The 26,318-nt window shown below is 47.8% G+C and overlaps 1 protein-coding gene across 1 annotated transcript in view; it reads right to left on the reverse strand.

The window, feature by feature from the left end:
- PARP3 (poly(ADP-ribose) polymerase family member 3) overlaps nt 1-17,092 on the reverse strand; it is a 42,436-nt gene extending 25,344 nt beyond the window's left edge. The window contains exon 1 of the mRNA XM_077451491.1: nt 16,926-17,092. The gene's annotated coding sequence lies outside the window, so the exon portion shown is untranslated. The remainder of the gene's footprint in view (nt 1-16,925) is intronic.
- Nucleotides 17,093-26,318: the final 9,226 nt, after the last annotated feature.

Raw genomic sequence — 26,318 nt, forward strand, 5'->3', positions numbered from 1 at the left:
TCTGGGTATTCATTATAGAACAATACAGCTCCAGTCACACCAGAAGAACCTGTTTCTTGGCCATCGCAATAAGCGCAGTCCACCTGTAGGATGATTTTCTGTACATCCAGGCGGCTAACCAGGGCGGCTGGATAGAAATATATATATATATATATATATATATATATATATATATATATATATATATATATATATATATATATATATATACACACACACACACACACACACACACACACATACATACATATATATATATACACACACAATATTATATATATATATATATATATACATATATACACATACACACACACACACACACACGTGGTTCTGCACGTGAAGCATGCAAACACGCTTGATCTCACCCGTATTCACGGAGCACTTTATTATCTAGTACTTTTTTGAACGATTGCAAATCACTCTTCAGAGGCCTGCGAATCGCTTTTTTTTTTGTTTTTGTTTTTTTTCACGTTTATTGTTTATAAGCACAGAATATTAACTCATTATTCATTAATCTATATATGTGCGGCACATATTGGATTTATTAACCACCTGACATCCGCGCTATGGCCGAATGTTGGGCACAGCGCAGATGTGAATTGCCCTGTGCACGCTGTGATCACCGAATCACCGAGACTCGGTCCCGGCCCCTTACCATGTGATCAGCTGTCAGCTGATCACATGATCAAAGCAAAAGCCAATCACTGGCTCACCTTAAAGCGGAGGTCCACCCTAAAATGGACCTCCGCTCATCAGAATCCCCCCCCCCCCCCCCCTCCGGCGCCACAATTGGCACCTTTCAGGGGGGAGGGGGTGCAGTTACCTGGATAATCCAGGTAACTGCACCCACTTCCGGGATAGCTGTCTGCAGAAAGGGGCATAGATTCCGCCCCTTTCCGGGAAACACACAGATCCCAGAGGCAGCAGGGACCGTCCTCATTGCGCAGCGCGGCTCGCGCATGCACAGTAGGGAACCGGGAAATGAAGCCGAAAGGCTCCATTTCCTGATTCCCATACCCAAGATGGCAGCGGCAGCACCCGAGTGACGATCTAGAGATTGGCTTCGGGTGCCGACATCGCGGGCGCGCTGGATAGGTAAGTGTCACTATTTTAAAAGTCAGCAGCTGCAGTATTTGTAGCTGTTGGCTTTTAAAAAAAAAAAACAAAAAAAAAAACGCGGAGTCCCGGCGGACTCCCGCTTAAAAGGGGCAATTATGCCTCATAATTGCAACCTGAAAGTGCCCACAAGTGCCACTTATCTATGTCCACCAGTGGTGCCAATCAGTGTTGCCTATCAGTGTAACTGATCAGTGCCCATCACTGCCACCCATCAGTGCCGCCTCCTCAGCATACATCAATGACAGACAAAAATTACCCGTTTTAAAATTTTATAACAAAAAAAATAATAATAATAACACAATTCGGTCATTTTACTTTTTTTTAACAAAAAATAAATAAAAAAATACCACCAAAAGAAAGCTCTATTTGGGGGGGGAAAAAAATTATAAAAATTTAATTTGGGTACAGTGTTGTATGCCCGCGCAATTGTCATTCAAAGTGCACCAGCGCTGAAAGCTGAAAATTGGTCTGGATAGGAGGGGGGGTTTAAGTGCCCAGTAAGCAAGTGGTTAATAGTCATTGTCCATTGTAAATGTGGGTATATTAGGCAATTTACCACATATTATTCACAGTATATTATCACTCCAATAGCGCAGCACTATGTCTCATTGTTAATGTTGTCCCTGAATGCAGTTTGTTGTGTATGGGGGGGCTGCGTATCCACAGACCGGTCAGGGTGCCCATGCTGACCCGTCTCCACAGCCAGAAACACCTACATTGGGCACATGGGCATCAGAACTGGAGCAATAGAAGAAGGTGGCCTGGTCTGATGCATCACCTCTTCTTTTCCATCATGCGGATGGGCGGGTGCGTCACTTACCTGGGGAAGAGGTGGCACCGGGGGTTCAGGATGGGAAGAAGACAAGCCGGCGGAGTGAAGCTTTGGGCAATGTTCTGCTGGGAATCCTTGGCTCCTCCCATTCACGTGGATGTTACTTTGACACAAACCACCTACCTAAACACTGTAGGTACACCCCCTTCATAGACATTGTATTCCCTGATCGCGGTGGCCTCTTCCAGCTGGAAAATGTCCCCCCTTCCCCCTGACACACTGCGAGAATGGTTTGAGGAACACAATGAGTTTCAGATGTTGACTTCCAAATTCTCCAGATCTCAATCCAATTGAACACCTGTGGTAGGTGCTAAACAAGTCCAATCCATGGAGCCCCCACCTCACAACTTCTCACAGGAGGTAAATTATCTGCTATGGGGGTGGCTTGGTGCCGGATACCACAGCGTACCTTCACAGGTCCAGAGGAGTCCATGCCCCAATGGGTCAGGGTTGTTTTTGCGCCGAAAAGGGGACCTACTCAATATCAGGTGGGTGGTCATAATTTTATGGTTGGTTGGTGTATATACATCCCAAACAAGTAGTTTTTTTTTTTTTCCATCCAAGGACAGATAGTTGCAGCACACTTGTGGTTATTTAACCACTTCCCCGCCTGCCCTTTAGCAGAATGACGGCCGGGCGGTGGTTTTGTTATCCTGACTGGGCATCATATGACGTCCTTCAGGATAACATGCCGCCACGCGCCCATGGGGGTGCGCATCGCGGCGATCAGTGGAGCGGTATGTCCGGCGGAGGCTTTTTACCACATGCTCAGCCGTGTCCAATCACGGCTGATCACGATGTCAACAGGAATAGCCAGTGATTGGCTTTTTCTCACTCGCGGTCTGATAGACGTGAGTAGAGGAGAGCCAATCAGTGGCTCTCCTGATGGGGGGGTGGCAGACACCCCCCCCCCCTTAGATGCCCACACTGGACCACTAGGGACTCCACTAGGACCACCAGGGAAGTGGGCAACATGTAGATGGCCAGGTATGTACCCCCTGGCCATCCACATGTGCAAATGATGCCCAATTTGTGCCAGTCAGTGTCCACAAATGGGCACTGACTGGCACCATTATGTACCAATCAGTGTCATCCGTGCCACCTATGAGTGCCTATCAGTGCTGCATACCAGTGCCACTTATGAGTGCCCATCAGTGGCTGTCAGTGCCACCTTATGAGTTCCCATCAGTGAAGCCATATCAGTGCCCATCATTGAAGAAGAAAACTTACCTATTTACAAAAAAAATTAACAGAAACAAAGAAAAACTTGTTTTTTTTTTTTCAAAATTTTTGGTCTTTTTAGATTTGTTGTGCAAAAAATAAAAATCGCTGAGGTGATAAAATACCACCAAAATAAAGCTCTATTTGTGGGAACAAAATGATAAAAATTCTGTTTGGGTACGGTGTAGCACGACCGCGCAATTGTCATTCAAAGTGCGACAGCGCTGAAAGCTGGTCTGGGCAGGAAGGTGTCTAAGTGCTTGGTATTGAAGTGGTTAATGAATGATACAAAGTAACAGCAAGTAAGGCTTGATTCACACCTATGCAGGTTGCAGTTTGCATATTCCAGGTGCATTTTGCAGGTTTTTTTTTTATACACACACACTATGGGAAGCAGCACTGTTAGGTCTTGTTCACACCGATGCATTTTCTTTTTTTTGTTTTGCATTTTCAGTTTTAAAGAAACACACTACAGTCCATGTAACACGGTTTTCTATGGATGTAGTTCACATCTGTGCATTTTCTTGGAGAGGGCCAGGGACCTTTTCTGTTTTTTTTGGTTCCATAGACTTCAATGGATCAAAAACGTCTATTTAAAAAAAGCCGCAAAATGCACCTGGAATATGCAAACTGCAACCTGCATAGGTGAGAATTGAGCCTTGCTTGCTGTTACTTTGTATCATTCATTAAATAATCACAAGTGTGCTGGAACTACCGTATCTGTACTTGGATGGGGGGATATATATATATATATGTATATGTATGTATATGTGTATATATATGTATATGTGTTGCAATTGTTAGTCAAACTGACAGCGCTGAAAGATGGCCTGGGCAGGAAGGGGGTTTAAGTGGCCGGTATTGAAGTGGTTAATCTTCATTTTGCAGTTAGCAGGTTTTCACTATACTGAGACCCAACCCGTTATAAATCCTTCACAGGAAGGCTTATCAGAGGAAGAACCTTTAACCCTCTCCTACATATTCATTACTGACAATACAAATATAACCCCGCCCCCTTATACTACCGCTATAGAGATCACATGACCTCGTATCTCTTCCCACCCCCTCCACACCTCGCTGAACCAAATCACTGAACTCCGACCTCACTAAATATACATATTGTTCTATTCATTGTGTCCTAAAGGAATTGCTATAATTGTATCATTATCTCTCAGGAGGTACGTTATGTGTTTTGTTTTCCACCAAAAACTGATTATTATTATTTTTTTTTTTTTTTTTAGTTCGATATATATATATATATATGTGTGTGTGTGTGTGTGTGTATATATATATATATATATGTTATTTAGCCACTTCAGCCCCTGGAGGATTTTACCCCTTTCCTGACCAGAGCACTTTTTGCGATTCACCACTGCGTCGCTTTAACTGACAATTGTACGGCGATGACGCGTTGTACCCAAACAAATTTGACGTCCTTTTCCCCCCACAAATAGAGCTTTCTTTGGTGGTATTTGATCACCTCTGCGGTTTTTATTTATTGCGCTATAAACAAAAAAAAGGAGCAACAATTTAAAAAAAAAAACACGATATTTTTTCTTTTTGCTATTATATATATATATATATATATAATACTTTGCTTTTTTATTTAATTTTTTCCCCTCAGTTTAGGTCCATATGTATGTTTTATTATTATTATCATTTTATTCTCTCTATCTCTTCAAATGTGGTTAAGGAAAGCTGCACCCGGTCCACAATTAGTGTAAGTCTTCCCACTGGCCATACATATAAGCAAAAAGAGTCCAAAGGATTGCTGCACTTAAAAACTTTGTTTATAAAAACTATTTGTTTATTATACTTTGTATATAAGATTTGTAAAGTGACATCTCAGAAAGTGTTCAAAAAAATTTCAGTTTCGGGCTCACATCCTTCCTCCGATCAGAACACATCTGAGGAAGGGCGTGAGCGTGAAACTGACATTTTTTTTGAACAGTTTCAGATGTCACTTTACAAATCTTTGAACAAATAAACATAAACAAAGTTTTTAAGTGCAGCAATCCTTTGGAGATCCCCTCTCCCCTCTACCCGAGAATATGAATAACACAAAAACTTTTCTCTCACTCATGGTCCGTGTTTGGCTGAAGCCATTTATTATCAATCAGCTGTGTTTTACTCTTTTTAAATCATAATGGCAACAGAAACTACCCAAATGACACTGATCAAAATTTTACATACCCCTGGTGATTTTGGCCTGATAACATGCACACAAAGGGGTTTGAATGGCTATTAAAAGGAACCCTCTTCACCAGTGATCTGTTGGCTTGTAATTAGTGTGTGTGTATATAAGGGCAATGGGTTTCTGGACTCCTGACAGACCCTTGCATCTTTCATCCAGTGCTGCACTGACGTTTCTGGATTCTGAGTCATGAGGAAAAGCAAAAGAATTGTCAAAGGATCTGCGAGAAAAGGTAGTTGAACTGTATAAAACCGGAAAGGAAGATAAAAAGATATCCAAGGAATTGAGAATGACGGTCAGCCGTGTTCAAACTCTAATCAAGAAGTGGAAAATGAGGGGATCTGTTGAAACCAAACCACGGTCAGGTAGACCAACTAAAATTTCAGCCACAACTGCCAGGAAAATTTGTTTGGGATGCAAAGAAAACCCACAACTAACTTCAGGTGAAATACAGGACGCTCTGGAAACATCTTGATGTGGTGTGGCTGTTTCAAGACGCACAATAAGGAGGTACTTGACTAAAGATAGGCTGCATGGTCGAGTCGCCAGAAGAAAGCCATTACTACACAAATGCCACAAAGTATCCCACTTACAATACGCCAAACAGCACAGAGACAAACCTCAAACCTTCTGCCACAAAGTCATTTGGAGTGATGAGACCAAAATTTAGCTTTTTGGCCACAACCATAAACACTACATTTGGAGAGGAGTCAACAAGGCCTATGATGAAAGGTCCACCATCCCTACTGTGAGACACGGCGGTGGGTCGCTGATGTTTTGGGGATGTGTGAGCTACGAAGGCACAGGAAATTTTGGTCAAAATTATTGGCAAGATGAATACAGAATGTTATCATAAAATACTGGAGGAACATTTGCATTCATCAGCCAGGAAGCTGTTCATGGGACGTACTTGGACCTTCCAACATGACAATGATCCAAAACACAAGGCCAAGTCCACCCGTCATTGGCTACAGCAGAATAAAGTGAAGGTTCTGGAGTGGCCATCTCAGTCTCCTGACCTCAATATCATTGAGCCCCTCTGGGGAGATCTCAGATGTGCCGTTCACGGAAGACAGCCCAAGAATTTCCAGGAACTGGAGGACTTTGTGCCAAGAGGAATGGGCAGCTTTACCATCTGAGAAGATAAAGAGCCTCATCCACAAATACCACAAAAGACTATCATGTCCCCCACATCCTGCTGTCTTTTCTATTGGCCTATCGTGTCCAGCAGTCTTTTTCTCATTGGTCTATCGTGTCCTCTAGGGATGAGCCGAACACCCCCCGGTTCGGTTCGCACCAGAACTTGCGAACGACCCCCGCGTTCGGTACGAACGTTAGAACCCCATTGAAGTCTATGGGACTCGAACGTTCGAATTGGAAAGTGCTAATTTTAACGGCTAATATGCAAGATACTGTCCTAAAAAGGGTTTGGGGACCTGCCTCCTGCCTCAGGGGACATGGGTCACTGCAAAAAAAAGTTTTAAAAACTACCGTTTTGGCGGGAGCACTGATTTTAATGACGATTAAAGTGAAAAAAAAAAAGTGAAATATTCCTTTAAATATGGTGCCTGGGGGGTGTCTGTAGTATGCCTGTGAAGTGCCACGTGTTTCCTGTGTTTAGAACAGTCCCTGCACAAAATGACATTAAACGGAAATAACACCATTTAAAACTGCTTGCGGTTTTAATGTTATATCTGGTTCCTGCAATATGGTTGAAAATCATTCAGAAAAATGGCATGGGTAGCCCTCCCTGCCCATTACCAGCCCCTTTGGGTTTCGTACGCATATTAAGGGGAACCCCGTACCCATATTAAAAAAAAAGGAAATGCGTGTGGCCCCCAGGCCCTATATACTCAGAACAGCAGTATACAGGCGGTGCAAACAAGACAGGGACTGTGTAGGTTTGTTGTGTTAAGTTGAATCTGTTTGTCATTTTCAACTGGTACATTTTTAAAGTGTAGCTCCAGTCAAAAAAACTATTTTTAAGCTTTTTGGAAAACAGGGAAGGGTTATCACCCCTGTATAATTTGTTTTGTCGTCCATCTTTTTTCATCTCACTTGCTGTTGTCTCCTTGCGTTTGCAAGTAGGAGATGTTTGTAAATTGGATGTTTGAAAGTAGGGGCCTGCCCTATATGCTCTGCAGAAATGGCGGAACAAGGTGTTGGTTTTGCCACAACATTGTAAGCCCTCAAAGTGACTCTTGGTGGGCACTGGAGCGCCCTGCTGTGAACGATTATATCAAGAATTGTAATTACATGCCATTGTTGAACAGTGGTAAAAAAATTTACCTTTGGTGGTTGTGGTGCTGGTGCCACAACACTATAAGTCCTCACCGTTACTCTGGGTGGGCACAGGAAGGGGCCCTCCTGTGAAATATTATATCAAGAATTGTAATTACATGTCCCTGTTAAACAGGGGCAGAAAAATTGGGCCTTAGGCACTGGTGCCATCACACTGCAACCTCTGCCATATACTCTAGTTTTATTGCAGGAATTAGCCCTGCTGCAAAGCATTGCATCAAAAATTGTACTTAAACGCCCCTGTTAAACAGGGGCAGAAAAATTGGGCTGCTGGCATCACCCAGAACCAAAAATGTTCTTCCAACATATCAGCGGAGGAGGAAAAGGATAGACAATCAACATAACAGGACAGTCACTCAGCATCAGCATAGGCAGTCTTGAAGGGATGTGGTATTTCAAAAAAAATTATTCGGTTACATCAGCTTCAGGTGCTTGGTAGCTGTGGGTGATCCAAGACTGATTCATCTTGATGAAGGTCAGTCGATCAACTGATTCGGTGGACAGGCGCACCCTGTGATCGGTAACGAAGCCACCAGCAGCACTGAAGGTGCGTTCCGAAAGAACACTGGATGCAGGACAGGCCAGTAGCTCAATTGCATACTGTGCAAGCTCTGGCCAGTGATCCATCCTCAAGACCCAGTAAGCCAGAGGATTTTCAGTGGGAAAGGTGTCCAAGTCTGACCTTGCCCCTAGGTATTCCTGCACCATGTAAATTAGACGCTGGCGATGGGTGCTGGAACCGATCATACCTTTTGGCTGCGGACTAAAAAATTGTCTGAAAGCATCAGTCAGGCGGCCACCTTCTCCACCGCTCCTTCTGACTGATGCCTCAGCAACACGTTGTCCAGGACCAGGAGTTTGTGACCTCCCAGTCTCTGGGAACGCGTTGCACAGAGCTTTCTGCAAGGCCTCCCGGAGATGTCTCATCCTCTGCTCCCTCTGCGATGGCAAGATAAGGTCGGCAACCTTACCCTTGTACCGTGGATCAAGGAGAGTGGCCAGCCAGTAATGGTCCCTCTCCTTGATCCGAAGAATACGAGGATCCTTCCGCAGGCTTTGCAGGATCAGGGAGGCCATGCAGCGTAGGTTAGCTGAGGCATTCGGTCCGGAGTCCTCTGGGTCACTAAGGACAACATGATCCGCAGCTACCTCCTCCCAGCCACGTACAAGTCCACGTGTTTCTTGGGACTGTAAATCATCCCTATAAGACTGCTGATGCTGAGTGCCAGCCTCCACCTCCATGCTGACACAATCATCCTCCTCCTCCTCTTCCTCCTCCTCACCCTCTTCCTGTGTGATGGGTGGCACAGCAGGAACACTGTCTGGATAAAGGGGGCCTTGAGAGGCAAGGAAGTCCTCCTCTTCCTGCCTCTGTTCTGCCTCAAGTGCCCTGTCCATTATTCCACGCAGCGTATGCTCCAAGAGGTGGACAAGAGGTACAGTGTCACTGATGCATGCACTGTCACTGCTCACCATCCTTGTGGCCTCCTCAAACGGTGACAGGACAGTGCATGCATCCCTGATCATGCCCCACTGGCGTGGTGAGAAAAAACCAAGCTCCCCTGACCCTGTCCTGGTGCCGTAGTCGCACAGGTACTCATTGATGGCCCTCTGCTGCGTGTGCTGCAGCATGGCCAATGTTGAGTTCCATCTGGTGGGCATGTCACATATAAGGCGGTTCTTGGGCAGGTTCAACTCCTTTTGGAGCTCAGCCAGCCGAGCACAGGCATTAAATGATCGGCGGAAATGCACACAGACTCTCCTGGCCTGTTTCAGGACATCCTGTAAGCCCGGGTACTTGCCCAAGAACCGCTGCACCACCAGGTTAAGGACGTGAGCTACACAGGGCACATGGGTCAGTTGTCCCTGTCGGAGGGCGGAGAGGAGGTTGGTGCCATTGTCGCAAACCACCATTCCTGGCTTAAGCTGGCGTGGCGTCAACCACCTCTCGGCCTGCCCCTGCAGAGCTGACAAAACATCCGCCCCAGTGTGGCTCCTGTCCCCCAAACAAACCAGCGCAAGCATGGCATGGCATCGTTTTGCCTGCGTACTTGCGTAGCCCCTGGAACGCCTACGGAGCACCGCTGGTTCTGAGGACAGAGCACTGGAAGAGGCCATGGAGGAAGAAGAAGGAGGGGGTGGAGGAGAGAGGTGTGTCACAACCAGTAGTAGCATTTTGGAGGCGTGGTGGCGGAACAACCTCCAACACTACTGCACCTTGTCCTGCATCCTTCCCAGCTGCCAGAAGAGTGACCCAATGGGCCGTGAAAGACAGGTAACGTCCCTGTCCATGCCTGCTGGACCATGAGTCAGCGGTAATATGCACCTTACCGCTGACCGCCCTGTCCAGCGAGGCAAGGACATTGCCTTCCACATGCCGGTAGAGAGCCGGAATCGCCTTCCGTGAGAAAAAGTGGCGTTTGGGGACCTGCCACTGAGGAACCGCACATTGTACAAACTCACGGAAGGGGGCCGAGTCTACCAACTGAAAAGGCAGCAGTTGAAGTGCTAGCAATTTAGCCAAGCTAGCATTCAACCGCTGGGCATGTGGATGGCTGGGAGTAAACTTCTTCCGCCGGTCCAGCAGCTGGGGCAGGGACATTTGCCTGCTATAATCGGATGTGGATGTACCACTAGCAGAGTTCCCGGAAGCACTTGGCTGTGACACACCTAATTCTACACCTTCATTCCTCTCAGAGCAGGTTTCAGAGAGGACTGAAGGTCTAGTGGGGTTGGAGATGCCAGCTGATGAGGAGCAAGGAGAGGTCCGCTTTGTTCTTTGGTGTGGGTCTTTCAGGTACGCTTGCCAACGAGCTGCATGGCAGGTCAACATATGTCTGGTCAAGCATGTGGTGCCCAAGCGGCTGATGTTTTGGCCACGTGAGATACGCTTGAGACATATGTTGCAAATAGCAGCGGTGCGATCTGATGCACTCGTCTCAAAAAAGGCCCACACCAAAGAACTTTTAGAATAACGCGCAGAGGAAGCGCTCTGCGCAGGCGGAGCTCTGCGGTGTGATTCAGTCGGTGTGCTGCCCCTAAGCTGGCCCCCGGAGGGCATCCTGCCTCGTTGGACATGTGCCTCCTCCTCCTCCTCCCCCTCCCTCCTTCCAGGCACCCACGTGGAGTCAGTGCCCTCAACATCCCCTCCCTCTTCATCGCTGGAGCAAACCTGGCAGTATGCTGCAGCTTGTGGAACATGACTGCCAGATTGCTGTGCTTCTTGAGCATCCTCTCTCTCTGCGCTCACGCTACTGCCTTCCTCTAGCTGAGTGTCATCATCAGAGCCCACCAAACACTGGGCATCCTCCTGGAGCATGTACCCAACACTGTGCTCAAAGAGTTCAGGAGACTCCTCAGGAGGATGTGATGGGTCTAGGGAAGGAGTCACTGATGATGACATTGAGAGGAGGGAAGACGATGCGTTGGCAGCTGCTTTGCTAGTACCCTGAGACTGGGTGAGAGAGGATGAGGAGGATGAAGAGGGCTTGGTCATCCACTCTACCAAGTCGTTGGCATGTTGCGGCTCAACATGTCCAGCTGCAGAAAAGAAGGACAAGCATGTCCCATGGCCACGTGCTGATGACAATGCACCGCGTCCACGACCAGCACTGTTGTCTCTAGACACAGAGCCTGCTTGCCCTCTTTTATCGGCTCGCGCCTGTCTGCCTCTCCTTGCTGGCCTTCCAGACATGGTAATGGCCTGAAGGGAGTTGGGTAAAACAGTGGTTGGGTAGTTTATATTGTGCTGGAGGCACACAACACCCACTAACTCCTGCAGATGCCTTTTTTATAGAACAGCAGAGTTAAAGGGGTATATACAGATGTATACTGTGCTGTGCTGGAGGCACACACAACTTCCAATAACTCCCGCAGATGACAATCGGGCCCAAATAGAGAACAGCTATGTAGGTGGATAATAGCGGTATGTACTGGGTACAGAGCACGCACACAGCACGCACTATCTCCTGAGTGACACTACTGACTGCAAGCTCTATTGTTAAAGATGGACCACTAGCTATATAGGTGAGGTGAATATCACGGTGTATACTGCGGTCAGGGCACGCAGACAATAACCAGAAAACAGCAGAGTTAAAGGGGTATATACAGATGTATACTGTGCTGTGCTGGAAGCACACACAACTTCCAATAACTCCAGCAGATGACAATCGGGCTCAAATAGAGAACAGCTATGTAGGTGTATATAGTGGTATGTACTGGGTACAGAGCACGCAGACAGCACGCACTAACACTACTGACTGCAAGCTCTATTATTAAAGCTAGATCACTAGCTATATAGGTGAGGTGAATATAGTGGTGTATACTGCGGTCAGGGCACAGACAATAACCACTAAACAAGAGCAAAATAGTAAATCAGCCAAAAACGATTGGTGTGTAACTGTGTTGAAGGTACACAGAACACCCACTGCTTCAGATGCTAACAAACACTACACGAGGCCGCCTGAAAGGCGGCTTTATATAGTGTGGGGCGTGCACTACACAGGCTGAGCTATGATTGGCCACAGGCAGGATGCCTGTGTCCAACCATTGCTCTCCTCGCTGCTGGCGCTGCGATTGGCCAAGCATGCGGGGTCACAGTGCATGCTTGGCCAATCGTGAGACAGCAATGCATTGCGCCATCGCAGTGCATTGTGGGCCACACGAATTTTGCCGCGAACGGCCCAAACGTTCGGAATTCGGCGAACGCACGAACGACCGATGTTCGAGTCGAACATGCGTTCGACTCGAACACGAAGCTCATCCCTAGTGTCCTCATGTCCTGCGTGTTTTTTTTTTTTTTTTGTGTGGTATATTTCCCCATTATTTTATGTCCTGCGGTCTTTCCCATTGGCCTATGGTGGCCCCCACATCCTGTAGTCTTTCCCATTGGCCTATGGTGTCCCATTCCGCACTGTATTTTAGTTTTGGACCTCCCCGTTTTACACCCTATAATCTCTGGTCACTTCAACATAACAAATCATTAATTACCATCTGAGACTTTTTTGCATCAATGTAGCACATCTGTTTCCTGTTACAATCTCTGATTCTGCATCTCTGACAGTTAATCGCTGATTGAAAGTCTCTGTGATGAAGACCTCTACCTCCCGTGTATGAGGGACACGATTTGGGAAGGAACGATTGTGTGTGTAAGAGCGGGATTTACAGTACAGATTTTGATTGGGTGATTTATACAAAAGAACGATTGTGAGTGATTTTAAGGAAGTGACTCGATGTCGGAACTTTCCCGGCGGTGTAGAACATTTGCACTCGCTTTTCAGAATTCCCGGTGATGGATGTGAGAGTCTGTGACGTCATTTATAGTCATATTTGTACAGATCTGAACACCAGCAGAGCGCTTCCCAGGTGGTATGACGCTGCCAGAGACCGCGGCCAATGGGATCATCACACTGATCAGTCAGCCACTCAGAACTAGATCTAGTCTGATGTGGAGGTGCAGTAGAAAGGGCAGGGGGAGGGGGGGGCAGCAGTTGATGGAAGGTCATAAGGGCAGTTTACAGGGGGTCAGTGGTAGGTAGGGCAGTGTACAGGGTTCATCAGGGAGGAGGACAAGGGTCAGCAGGGAAGAGGACAGGAGTCTGCAAAGGATAGGGGGGTGCAGTCCATCCCAACACCCCCCCCCCCCCCCCCCCAGATCTGGGCATGCAGCCACTCGTATGTCCTGCAGAAAGAGCTACCACAACAGGGCCCGAGGACAGGGGTTAGTAGGGCGCTGTCCAGGGGTTTGGCAGTAGCTAGGGTGCTGTTCAGGGGCTCGGCAGTAGGTAGGGCGCTGTCCAGGGGCTCGGCAGTAGCTAGGGCGCTGTCCAGGGGCTCGGCAGTAGCTAGGGCGCTGTCCAGGGGCTCGGCAATAGCTAGGGCGCTGTCCAGGGGCTCGGCAGTAGCTAGGGCGCTGTCCAGGGGCTCGGCAGTAGCTAGGGCGCTGTCCAGGGGCTCGGCAGTAGCTAGGGCGCTGTCCAGGGGCTCGGCAGTAGCTAGGGCGCTGTCCAGGGGCTCGGCAGGGCAAAGGATGGGAGTCAGCAGGGGAGGGCACTGGAATTGGTAGGGCAGTGTACAGGGGCTCGGCAGGGCAAAGGATGGGAGTCAGCAGGGGAGGGCACTGGAATTGGTAGGGCAGTGTACAGGGGTCAGTAGAGTAGAGGACATCGGTCAGCAGGGCAGAGCACCGGGGTTGGCAGGGTGGAGGACAGGAGTCTGTGAAGAATGGGGGGGGGTGGGCCCGCAGACCTTCCCAACACACCCCACCCCCCCCCCCCCCCCCAGATCTGGCCATGCAGCCACTCGTATGTCCTGCAAACAGAGCTACCACAGCAGGGCAGAGGACAGGGGTCAGCAGGGCGGAGGACAGGGGTCTGCAAGAAATGGGGGGGGCGCAGCCCATCCCAGCACCCCCCTAGATCTGGCCATGCAGCCACTATGTCCTGCACACAGAGCTGTGTCTCTGGGTGGATTTCAGGCCTTGCTCACCCGGCGTGTACTACAGCATTACCTGCACAGAGGTACACAGTTAGCAAACAATGTATTTTTGCGACCTGCGCTTTTGGGTTTCATTAAGATTGCGCTGACACTCACTGCAGATCGAAGGGCAGTGCGATTGGAATGTGGTGCAGGAAATGCGCATGGATCGTGGGTTTCCCACACCATTTTCTTGTGTGAACCGAGGTTTAGGCCTCATTGCACTGCGTGTGCGCTCCTGTGCACTTCACATTCAGTTCTGTGCAGTGCGATTTCAGTCCTATTAATTTCAAATGGGCTGAAATCGCACCGCATGTGCTGCACTGCTTTTTGAATGTGAGGCAACCGCATTGCACGGTACTTTTGTACCATGCGTTCTGATGTGGGATGGAGTTTGCAAACTGCATTTGGGGTGACCTTAACTTGAACTGACCCCCCGCAGCAGATCACAAGGGCACTGCGATCGGACAGCGGCTCTCCAGCACTGCATTATAATGTGAATGGGCCCTCTACTACTTTAGTAAATTGACCCCAATGATTAAATATCACCCCCCCTCCCCCCAGCAGCTGAACCCCGTCGGCCTCCAATGCAGTCATTTGCCACCTGCGGCTGTCCAGGTGATGCTGGGACTTGTAGTTCTGCAGCAGCAGATCCACATAATGCACACAATATGATTGGACGCTGAGTTTGGGCCGGTGTGAGTCAGAGCTCGTGGGGGGAGGCGATGAGTCAGTTTGTCGGAATCTATAGTTGGAGAATCCCCATTTGTGACGCTGGCGGCTGCCTGCCAAGCCCCTCTTAGGAAGCGGCCTCATTTCAGGCCTAATGCCCAGAATGTGGTGTAGGAGGCAGCAGAGTCGTTATATTAGAACTACAAGTCCCGTCACACTCTGAACGGCAGCTGTTGTTGTTGTAGGGCCACACATCAGGCTGGGATCTGCTTGGCTGAAGAACTCCTTTGCTCTGCAGCTGTGCTGCTGCTGCTCTCCGGCAGCCTCTTTTCAGCCACTTCATCTCTACATGCACTCCACTGATGGCTGCATGGCATTCCTCAGGGTGGGTTTCCTGATGGTGACAACAGGGGATCATGCCTGTGTACTAGGTGTTTGAAATGGCCACTTGTAGCCTCCATTGGAAGCCCAGGACAGGCTGACAACCCAGGAGCACAATTGGGCAACAGGGATAGTGTTGTCACCCTATAACAGGAAGTGCCTGTTGCCTTATGACAAAAGTGGTGCTGATCTCCTGTAGCCTCTTTGCAGCCACTTCCAGTCTCCATGCACTCCAGTGATGGCTGCACAAGCGTTCCTCAGGGTGGTTTACCTGATGGCGACAACAGGGGACCATGTCTCTGTGAATTTTGCTGAAATGGCCATGTGTGATCACCACTGGAAGTCTGTATGACGGGGGTGACAATGCAGAAACACAACTGGGAGACCGGGACAGAGCATTGTTACCCTATAACAGGAAATGCCTGTTACCCGATAATATCTCAGTGTTGCTGATCTGCTGTAGCCTCTTTGCAGCCACTTCATGCCTCCATGCACTGCGGTGCTCATGGTTGGACTTCTGCTGGTGACAGCTTTCCTGCATAATAAGCTTCATCCTTAACCAGAGGTGCTTGTGACGGGGTGACAACACAGGAGTACAACTGGGAATCGTGGACAGAGTGTTATCACTAGTGGCAGCCCGTCCATTAGGGGGCGCCACCTCCTCTGTCCACGGCTGCCACCCCCTTGCTCTATCCACCGGCGCAAGTCTGACAGGTCACCGCCACACCCTATTCATTCATCCGGCCCCTTTCAGGACGCTGGGCGCTCATTCATCTGGCTGAGCGTGAATTACACCGGCGGGGTTTTTTTTTTTCTTTGAAGCATCTGATTAAAGCCAGAGGCTCTAAAAGGGTTCAAAATAGGATGAGCTCGTGGCACAGAGCATTGCGCCAGGAGCCCACCCAGTTGTTACAACAGCGAAATGAATATTCGCAATTGAAACCTGATCTTCAATCCAGCCAATCAGAAGCAGATCTGACACCTCTTTTCGGGCCCATCGGAAAACGGAAGAGTCCCAATTGGCCACTGAGGTGGAGGGAGGAAACGGAAGCCGCTGCGATGCCCGTCAAGAGCAGGGGGAAGGGAAAGCCGTCGCCACCGAGCAAGTGAAGCCCGGGAGAAGCGCTGCCCACCATAGATGGGTTAAGTGCACCAGACCCGACCGACAGGGGTACTTACCGTTATAGGGTGACAAGCAGTGGTGGCCGGTGGTAATTGTTTAGAGAGGAGTGTGGCAAACAGTGAAAAAAAAAAATGACCACTGGTTGTCACCCTATAATGGGAAGTACCTGAAATAGGATGACAGAGTGACCATGCAGGAGTAAAATTTGGAGACCTGGGCAGAGCGTTGTCATCCTATAACAGGAAGTTCCTGAACAAGGACCCTTATGGCAGGATCACCAGGAAATATTTTAACGAAAGCTGCAGATTTTCAACGTCACATTAAATCTTATGTGAGATTGCAGAGATTGGGTTTACACCTACATGAAATTCTCATTCTTCTTCTGCAGAACTACAAGTCCCAGCAGGCCGGCTCTGTGTATCTGCACTTTGCACGTTCTTGTCATTCTACGGATCTCATCATCCGTGTCACCCAATGCCTGCTACCAAAAACCTGCCCTCTGTGCAGATACAAGTCCTGAGGGCATTGCTGGGACTTGTAGTTCTACAGAAATTACCCCCCCCCCCCCCCCAGGCCGTATGAGTATAACGTTGTACGGTACGTACCGGCGGCTCTCCCTGGAGTGTGGAGGACGGTTAGTGGCGAAGACTTCGGACTACAGTGACAGCGACACACCGACCGCCCCGGGCACAGTCCTGAATGGAGCAAAACAAGTCAGTACAAGTCTGAAATCTGCTCGCCCCTCCTCCGTCTCCTCCCTGCGCTGTCATCAATGTACCACCCTACTGCTACGTCAGATCCATACTGGATTAAAGTCACAGAACGTAACAGAGGAGTAGTGGAGTCTTGTACCGTGTCAGCCATCGATCAATGCGGAAAGATCGCAGATTAGTTTTAGAGAGGAGAGCGATTTCAGTGTTCAATATACAAATCTACAAATGTGAAAAGAGATACAATATTACAAAAAGATACAATTCTATAAATAGATACAAATCCTACAATTCTACAAATAGATCAAGAGATACAATTCTATAAATGGATACAATTCTATAAATAGATCAATCAGAGATATAGTTCTATAAATAGATACAAATCTACAATTCTACAAATGGAATTCTGAACAAAATATATAATTCTATAAATGGATACAATAATAAAAATAGATACAAATCTACAAATAGATCAATTAAAGCGGAGTTCCACCCGTTTTTTTTAGTTTATTAAACGTCAGCAGCTACAAAAAGCATATCTGCTGACTTTTAAAGCGGAGTCCCACCCAAAAATGGAACTTCCGATTTTCAGAATCCAAACCCCCCCCCCCCCCACCCCACATTTGCCACCTTTCAGGGGGGAGGGGGGAGCAGATACTTGTCTAATACAGGTATTTTGCTCCCACTTCCGGGCATAGATACCCGAGCCACCCACGGGTATCTATGCCACTTTCGACTCGTTCACCCCCCCCCCCCCCCCCCTGTGCTGGACAGGAGGGACCAGTGGTATTGCGCAGAGTGAGATGAGCAGTAGGGAACCAGGAAGTGAAGCCGCTAGGCTTCACTTCCTGATTCCCTTACCGAAGATGGCAGCGGCACCTTGAGAGATCGGCTTCAGGTTCTGACATCACGGGCGCCCTGGACAGGTAAGTGTCCTTATTTTAAAAGTTAGCAGTATTTGTAGCTACTGACTTTAAAAAATTGGCAGAACTCTGCTTTTAATAAACTGACACTTACCTGCCCCACGGTCCAGCGATGTGGCCGCCCAGAGGCTTTCTTCTCTCCCCCCTACCCTCCTCAGCGCCGTCATGGTAACTGTGGGCATCTGGCCGCGACCGCTTACGGCTACAAGGCCGGTTGTGCATTGCGCATGCGCGAGTTGCGCTGCGCTCTCCTATTGGCCAGCTAATCTTCTGGGAGTTGTGTCCCAGAAGAGTGCTGGCAGGGAGGGGGCCGTCTAGGGGTGAGAGGAGGAGGAGTCGCCTAGGCGGCTGAAGATAGGAAACAGCAAGTGGGATAGAAAGTTTCACGAAAAAAAAAAGGGTACGCTCCCCCCCACCAAAAAAATGACATACCAGATGTGGCATGTGGGGGGGGGGGGAGGAGTGCTTAAAGCGGAAGTTCCACTTTTGGGTGGGACTCCGCTTTATAGACAGAATTCTTCAAATAAATGCAAATCTGAAAAACGGATACAATTCTATTACACGTAAAGCAGAGTTCCACCCTCTTCCGCTTATTTGCTTCCTCTCCCCCTCCAGGGCCACATTTGGCACTCTTCACGGGGGGGAGGGGGGAATGGAGACCTGTTTTTGACAGGGTCCCTGTCCCCACTTCTGGGATACGGGGCTGCTGTGCCGTTCCTCGGAGGTTCAGCCCCTCTCCTCTTACCTCCGGCCAATTAGAAAGCGCAGCGCGCTTTGAGCATGCGCAGTAGGGTTTCCTTTAGTGGAGATGGCGATGGCAACACCCGACAGTTGATCCGAAGATCGGCTCGGGGTGCTGACATCGCGGGCTCCCTGGACAGGTAAGTGTCCATATAGTAAAAGTCAGCAGCTACAGGATTTGTACAGTATTTGCAGCTGCTTACTTTTCATATTTTTTTTTTATTATTATTATTATTATTATTACTATTATTTTATTTTTTTTAACCTAGACTGGACCCCCCCTTTTTAAAGAGTCTGTAAAAAAAAAAAAGAAATTTATACTGCAGCTGCTGAATTTTACTATATGGACACTTACCTGTCCAGGGAGTCTGAGATGTTGGCACTCCTAGCTGATTCGTTAATTGGCTTCAGGTGTCGGTGTAGTAAGTGCCGGTTCACACAGGGGCGACTCAGATCCGACTTCAAGTCGCCCCAAGTCACCTCAGGTCGCACAACATGTAGAAATGAATGTAAGTGAATGAGAGCTGTCTTAATGCACACTACTGAAGTCGTTCCGACTTCAGAAAAGGTTCCTGTACTACTTCAATCCGACTTGTAGGCGACTGGTACCCATTGATTTCAATGGAGGTCGCCTCCAAGTCGGATCTCAGTCTATACGGAAGCGACTCTCAGAGAATTATCAGCTCTCAAAAGGAGTTCTCCCCCCTGAGAGCTCATTCTCTGATTGGCCACGGCAAGTCGCCTGGCCTGGGGCGATTTAAAGTAGTGTTGTAAGTCGCGTCCAAGTTGCCTCCAAAAGTCGTGTTGCCCCTGTGTGAACCGAGCGTAAGGCAAACAGGGAGTGAAGCCTTGCAGCTTCACAGCCTATTTCCTACTGCGCATGCGCGAGTCGCGCTGCACTTGCTGAATGGTCCTGCCGTCTTATGGGACCCGTGTGTTTCCCAGAATGCAGCGGGGGGGGGGGAAGGAGGAGGGGCCGAAAAGGTTGTATGTCGCCGTGTGGCAATCATACCCGGAAGTAAAGGTGAAAGGTGCCAAATGTGGAGGGGGGGGGGGGGCGGAATAAGCGGAGCTTCCTTTTTGGGTGGAGCTCCGCTTTAACCACTTTCAGACCGGACCATTTTGCTGGTAAATGACCAGAGGTCTTTTTACACTTTGGCACTGCGCTGCTTTAACTGGTAATTGCGCGGTCATGCAATGTTGTACCCAAACAAAATTTGCGTCCTTTTCTTCCCACAAATAGAGCTTTCTTTTGATGGTATTTGATTGCCTCTGCGATTTTTATTTTTTGTGATATAAACGTAAAAAGACCGCAAATTTTGAAAAAAAATGATATTTTCTAGTTTTTGTTATTAGAAAAATCCAATAAACTCAATTTTAGTCATACATTTAGGCCAAAATGTATTCAGCCACATGTCTTTGGTAAAAAAAAAGTCAATAATTGTATATTTATTGGTTTGCGCAAAAGTTGTCACATCTACAAACTAAGGTACGTTTTCTGGAATTTACGCAGCTTTTAGTTTACGACTGCCTATCTCATTTCTTGAGGTGCTAAAATGGCAGGGCAGTACAAAACCCCCCCAAATGACCTCATTTTGGAAAGTAGACCCCCTAAGGAAATTGATAAGAGGCATGTTGAGCCCATTGAATATTTTATTTTTTTGCCTCAAGCGATTGAATAATGACAAAAAAAAATTTTTTTTTTTTTTTTTACACAAAGTTGTCACTAAATGATATATTGCTCACACATGCTATGGGCGTATGTGAAATGACACCCCAAAATAAATTCTGCTGCTTCTCCTGAGTACGGGGATACCACATATGTGGGACTTTTTGGGAGCCTAGCCGCGTACGGGGCCCCGAAAACCAAGCACCGCCTTCAGGCTTTCTAAGGGTGTAAATTTTTGAGTTCACTTCTCACTACCTATTACAGTTTTGAAGGCCATAAAATGCCAAGATGGCACAAAACCCCCACAAATGACCCCATTTTAGAAAGTAGACACCCCAAGCTATTTGCTGAGAGGCATGTTGAGTTCATGGAATATTTTATATTTTGCCACAAGTTGTGGGAAAATTACAAACTTTTTTTTTTTTTTTTTCACAAAGTTGTCACTAAATGATATATTGCTCACGCATGCCATGGGCATATGTGAAATGACACCCCAAAATAAATTCTGCTGCTTCTCCTGAGTACGGGGATACCACATATGTGGGACTTTTTGGGAGCCTAGCCGCGTACGGGGCCCCGAAAACCAAGCACCACCTTCAGGCTTTCTAAGGGCGTTACAGTTTTGAAGGCCATAAAATGCCAAGATGGCACAAACCCCCCCCAAATGACCCCATTTTGGAAAGTAGACACCCCTAAATTTAGGGGTACACTAGTGAGACTAGGTAATAAATGGCGGGTGCCCTGAAACTATAAAAAAAATAACTAACCAACCAGCGTCACCTGTAACAGTTATATGGTGATCACTGGTGAAAGGGTTAACTAGGGGGCAATCAGGGGGCTTTATGCGGTAGTATATGGGGGTCCCTGGCGCTATAAAAAGCTGCGGCGAACCTAAATACCTACCTGCCTAACTAGCGTCACCTGTGACACTAATACAGCGATCAGAAAAACGATCGCTTATTAGGCTGGGTTCACACTGGTGCGATGCGGGAACGCCACGAATGCGCGGTGGGTTGCCGCATCGCATGCCTCCCGGCGGCAGTTCACACTGCCCTATGCGAACTGCTGGGAGTGTCAGTGAAATGTTAATGACACCCCCAGATCAGTTCGCATATCGCAGTGCGATCTGCAAACTCGGATCACATGGTGTGAACACCCATGCGATCCGATTCTGCTGCGGACCAAAAAAAGGGTCCCGTGCGAGTTTGCGGCGGGTGCGGCGGGTGCGACACGAATTCAGCCATACTATCTGTATAGCTGAACTCGAATCGCACAGAGATCGGATGTGATTTGCACTGCAGTGCGGTGCGAATCACATCCGTTCTCATAAACCGCTGCAATGTGAACCCAGCCTTAGTGACACTGGCGACGGGGGGTGATCACGGGGTTAAACCTTTATTGGGGGGGTTAGGGGGGTACCTTAGAACTAAAGGGGGCTAACCCTAACTGCCCTAACAGTTATTACAGTCACAAATGACACCCGCCAGGTGATCAGGGGGTTAAACCTTTATTATTAGGTAATAAATGGCGGGTGCCCTGAAACTATAAAAAAATAACTAACCAACCAGCGTCACCTGTAACAGTTATATGGTGATCACTGGTGAAAGGGTTAACTAGGGGGCAATCAGGGGGCTTTATGCGGTAGTATATGGGGGTCCCTGGCGCTATAAAAAGCTGCGGCGAACCTAAATACCTACCTGCCTAACTAGCGTCACCTGTGACACTAATACGGCGATCAGAAAAAAGATCGCTTATTAGGCTGGGTTCACACTGGAGCGATGCGGGAACGCCACGAATGCGCGGCGGGTTCCCGCATCGCATGCCTCCCGGCGGCAGTTCACACTGCCCTATGCGGACTGCTGGGAGTGTCAGTGAAATGACACCCCCAGATCAGTTCGCATATCGCAGTGCGATCTGCAAACTCGGATCGCATGGTGTGAACACCCATGCGATCCGATTCTGCTGCGGGCCAAAAAAAGGGTCCCGTGCGAATTTGCGGCGGGTGCGGTGGGTGCGGCGAATGGCTGAACTCGAATCGCACAAAGATCGGATGTGATTTGCACTGCAGTGCGGTGCGAATCACATTCGTTCTCATAAACCGCTGCAATGTGAACCCAGCCTTAGTGACACTGGCGACGGGGGGTGATCACGGGGTTAAACCTTTATTGGGGGGGTTGGGGGGGTACATTAGAACTAAAGGGGGCTAACCCTAACTGCCCTAACAGTTATTACAGTCACAAATGACACCAATGCAAAAAAATAAATAAATAAATAAATAAATGACATTGGTGTCACTGTGACTGGGGGGCAGGGGTAATTGGGGGGGTGATCGGGGGGGTGTGAGTGTGCCTGGCATGTTCTACTGTGTGTGGGGTGTGTTGGTGCAACTCACCGATCCGCTCTCCTCCGTGTCGGAACGAAAAATACCGACACGGAGGAGAGAATACATCACTTCCTCTCCTGTGTTTACATTACAGGAGAGGAAGTGATGTCACGGGGGATTCCTATTCGTCGGGAGCGATCGCGAGGGGGTGGCCATGAACGAATGGCCGTCCCCTCGTCCGGGATCGCTCCCGCACGAATACCGACCGCCGCAGGCACCGAGCGGGGGCCCGATCGGGCCCCCGACCCGGGGGAAGGCAGGGACGTACATGTACGCCCATATGCCTGCCCGTGCCATGCTGTCGACGTACATCGTCGTGCGGCGGTCGGGAAGTGGTTAAGAACCAGGCCTTCTTCTGACACATATCATATATATTTTTTTATTAAAAAAATATATATATAAATTTTATTTACTTTTTTTTTAAAAATTTTTGCAGAGGCCCTAAAGAATAAAATGGCGATCATTACAATTTTTTTTATGCTTTTATATCACATAGTATTTGTGCAGTGGTTTTTCAAATGCAATTTTTTGGGAAAAAATACACTTTATTGAATTTTTTTTATAATGCCTTGCGTGTATGACCCACGTCCTGTGTCAGGGGGGACAGGGATGCTTTTAAAAAATTTTTTATTTCAAATCATTTTTTTACACTGTCGCTTTTCAATATTTTTTGATTTTTTTTTTTATTGCTATCAAGAAATGTAAACCTCCCTTGTGCTAACAATAAAACATGACAGGTCCTCTTTATGGAGGCATCTGGGGTCTTTAAGATCCCAGATCTCTCCTCTACCCTTGGAAGCATCAGATCCAAAAAAAAAAAATGTTCATATCCGCCCCAAACCAGGAGTGATGTCATGAGGTCACTGCCGGTCTCCTAGGTCATAGAGGTGATGATCTGGTCTCTCTTCAACTCTGTGACTAGCCACGTGAACCATTGGATCGTTTCCTGGACTCGCCGATAAGAACAATAAGAACTACAACAAGCGATGCTGCAGCTGATCGGATCGCTTTTAGCGTAAACAGAATCGTCAGCTTGAAAAAATAAAAATAAAAAAATACCGGGATTATGGCAATAAACCTCTTAAAAACAGCAATGTTTACGGTATATAGGCACAGGACCATCTTTTAATATTGATTGGACCCTGGGCAAACATTTTCTTGGGCCCCCTCCATGCAATTTCACTCTCCACATGCTTTGAGACATACAATAAATAGCAGCTAGGCTCAAAATCAGTTTACTGAATCAGATCAGGCAGCAATTGCGATTGGTTGCCAGAGGTTACAGTGTATCATTACCGCTCACTGACTGGCTGCTAGAGGTTACAGCACTCATAACGGCTCACTGCTTATTTTCTAGAGGTTACAGCACATGACTTCTGCTTGTTTGGTTGCCAGAGATTACTGTACATCAATACTGCTCACTAATTGGTTGCTAGAGGTAACTGCACATTATTACTGCTCACTGATTGGTTCCTAAAGGTTACTGCATATCCTTACTGCTCAATGATTGGTTGCAAGAGATTAGTGTACAGCATTACTGCTCCTGATTGGTTGCTGAAGGTTACAGCACATCATTTCCTCACTGCCTACACACCATGGACTGAAGAGGTGAGGGGACCCATCAATAGACAGAAAACTCCTATGACTCCTGGGATCAGTGGCAATGCTGCGGGGGGGGGGGGGGAGGGGCATTGGCAATGCTGAGGGGTTGATGGGATCAGTGGCAGTGGTGGGGGGGATGGGATTAGTTAGGAGGAAGTACAGTGTGGCAAATTCTGAATCATGTAGAGCAAAGCTGGAAATGTTTGCCAGGTATGTAGTGGGGTATTCTACCAATGTAACAGGGAATTTACAATGACCACCAATGTGAGGGGGGATTTTCACTGACCACCATGTAACAGGGGACTTTATGCCACCCACCAATAGAAAAGAGGGATTTCTCCACTGACACCCTTGTAATAAGAGCATTTACTCCAACCACCAGTGTAAGGGGGAATATACAATGACATTCCTGTAAGGGGGAATTTACACTTACAACCATTGTCGCGATTTGTACAGACCACCAATGTAAGGTGACACTTCTACACTGACCACCAATGTAAAGGGGTATTTACACTGACCACCAGTGTAAGGGCAATTCTGCACTTGCAACCAATATAAAGGGAAATGTACACTGATCACCAATGTAAGGGGGGTTTACGCTCACCATCAATTCAAAGGGGGCTTCTACATGGACCACCAATGTAAGGGAGGATTCGAAACTCACCACAAATGCAAGTTTGTATTTTTTAACGAACACCAATATAGAGTTTCTACACTGGCCACCAATGTAATGGGGATTTACACTGGCCACCAATGTAAGGCTGGATTCACACCTATGCGTTTTTAGTGCCTTTTGCATTTTGCAGATTTGCTCTACAGAGCATGTTCCATAGGAAACCATGGTAGTTGGACTGTAGTGCAAATCTGCTAAATGCAAAAAGACTAAAAACGCATAGGTGTGAATCCAGCCTAAGGGGGACCTTCACACGGGTCACTAGTGTGAATGAAAGAATTGTACACCAAGCCCCGATGTAATGAGAAGATTTACACTGACCACCAATGTATCTGACACATTTGTGCGTCGGGAACGCATGCAAAATCACTTTCCTGACACCACAGAAATGCGCTGCCCTTTAGCAGATACACAGCAGTGCTATTAATTGTTAATGGTACCCTCACACATCGGCTGAGATGTGCGTATTCACATCCACCAAAATTAGGGGTGCGGTGGCACCATGTTTTGAAGAAGGGTTCCACCTCCAATTTGCTTATATTTTGTAGCACAGGCTGATGTTGGGCTTAATGATTGCAGTTGTAAGCAGGACTTTCCAGCATGCCCCTTTATCTCCTCAGTGGGCAGCATTCAGCAGAAGTGATGGTGGATATGACCTCCGGGGGGCATGCTATACATATAAATGCCGCCTCTATTTACATATCAGTGCCGCGGTCTGTGACTATTTATATATTAATGCCACCGCCGCTATTTACATGTAAACACAGGTTTGCAGGTGAGTCATCTGTACACCGCAATAGGGCAGAGCTGGGCAGCAGCAACAGAACTTCACACTGAGAGATCAAGACACGGCACGGGACTAAAACTTCCTGGGACAAGGGAACTTAAAATGGGATAGTTGGCAAGCATGAGACAGCTGCTTTTGGGCCCTGCCTTAAAAACGGTCCAGGGCCATCTTTAATATTGATTGGGCCCTGGGCAAACATTTTCTTGGGGGGGGGGGGGGAAGAGAGTCACTCCCCCCCCCCCCCCCCCCCACATTCTGAGACAAAATAACCGGTCGGCTTAAAATCAGTTTTCTGCAGCAGATCACGTAGGAATTGAAATCGGGTGCCAGGGATTACAGCCTATCCTTACCACTCACTGGTTGATTGCGAGAGATTACAGCAGATCACTACTGTTCACTGATCGGTTGCTAAAGGTTACTGCACACCATTACCGCTTACTGATTGGGTTGCTAGACATTACTGCACACCATTACTGCTCACTTATGGGTTGCTAAAGGTTACTGCACACC

The sequence above is a fragment of the Lithobates pipiens genome, unplaced genomic scaffold (genome assembly GCF_037356315.1).
Source record: "Lithobates pipiens isolate NorthernLeopardFrog02 unplaced genomic scaffold, aLitPip1_a1.2 Scaffold_23, whole genome shotgun sequence".
NCBI classification, from domain to species: Eukaryota; Metazoa; Chordata; class Amphibia; order Anura; family Ranidae; genus Lithobates; species Lithobates pipiens.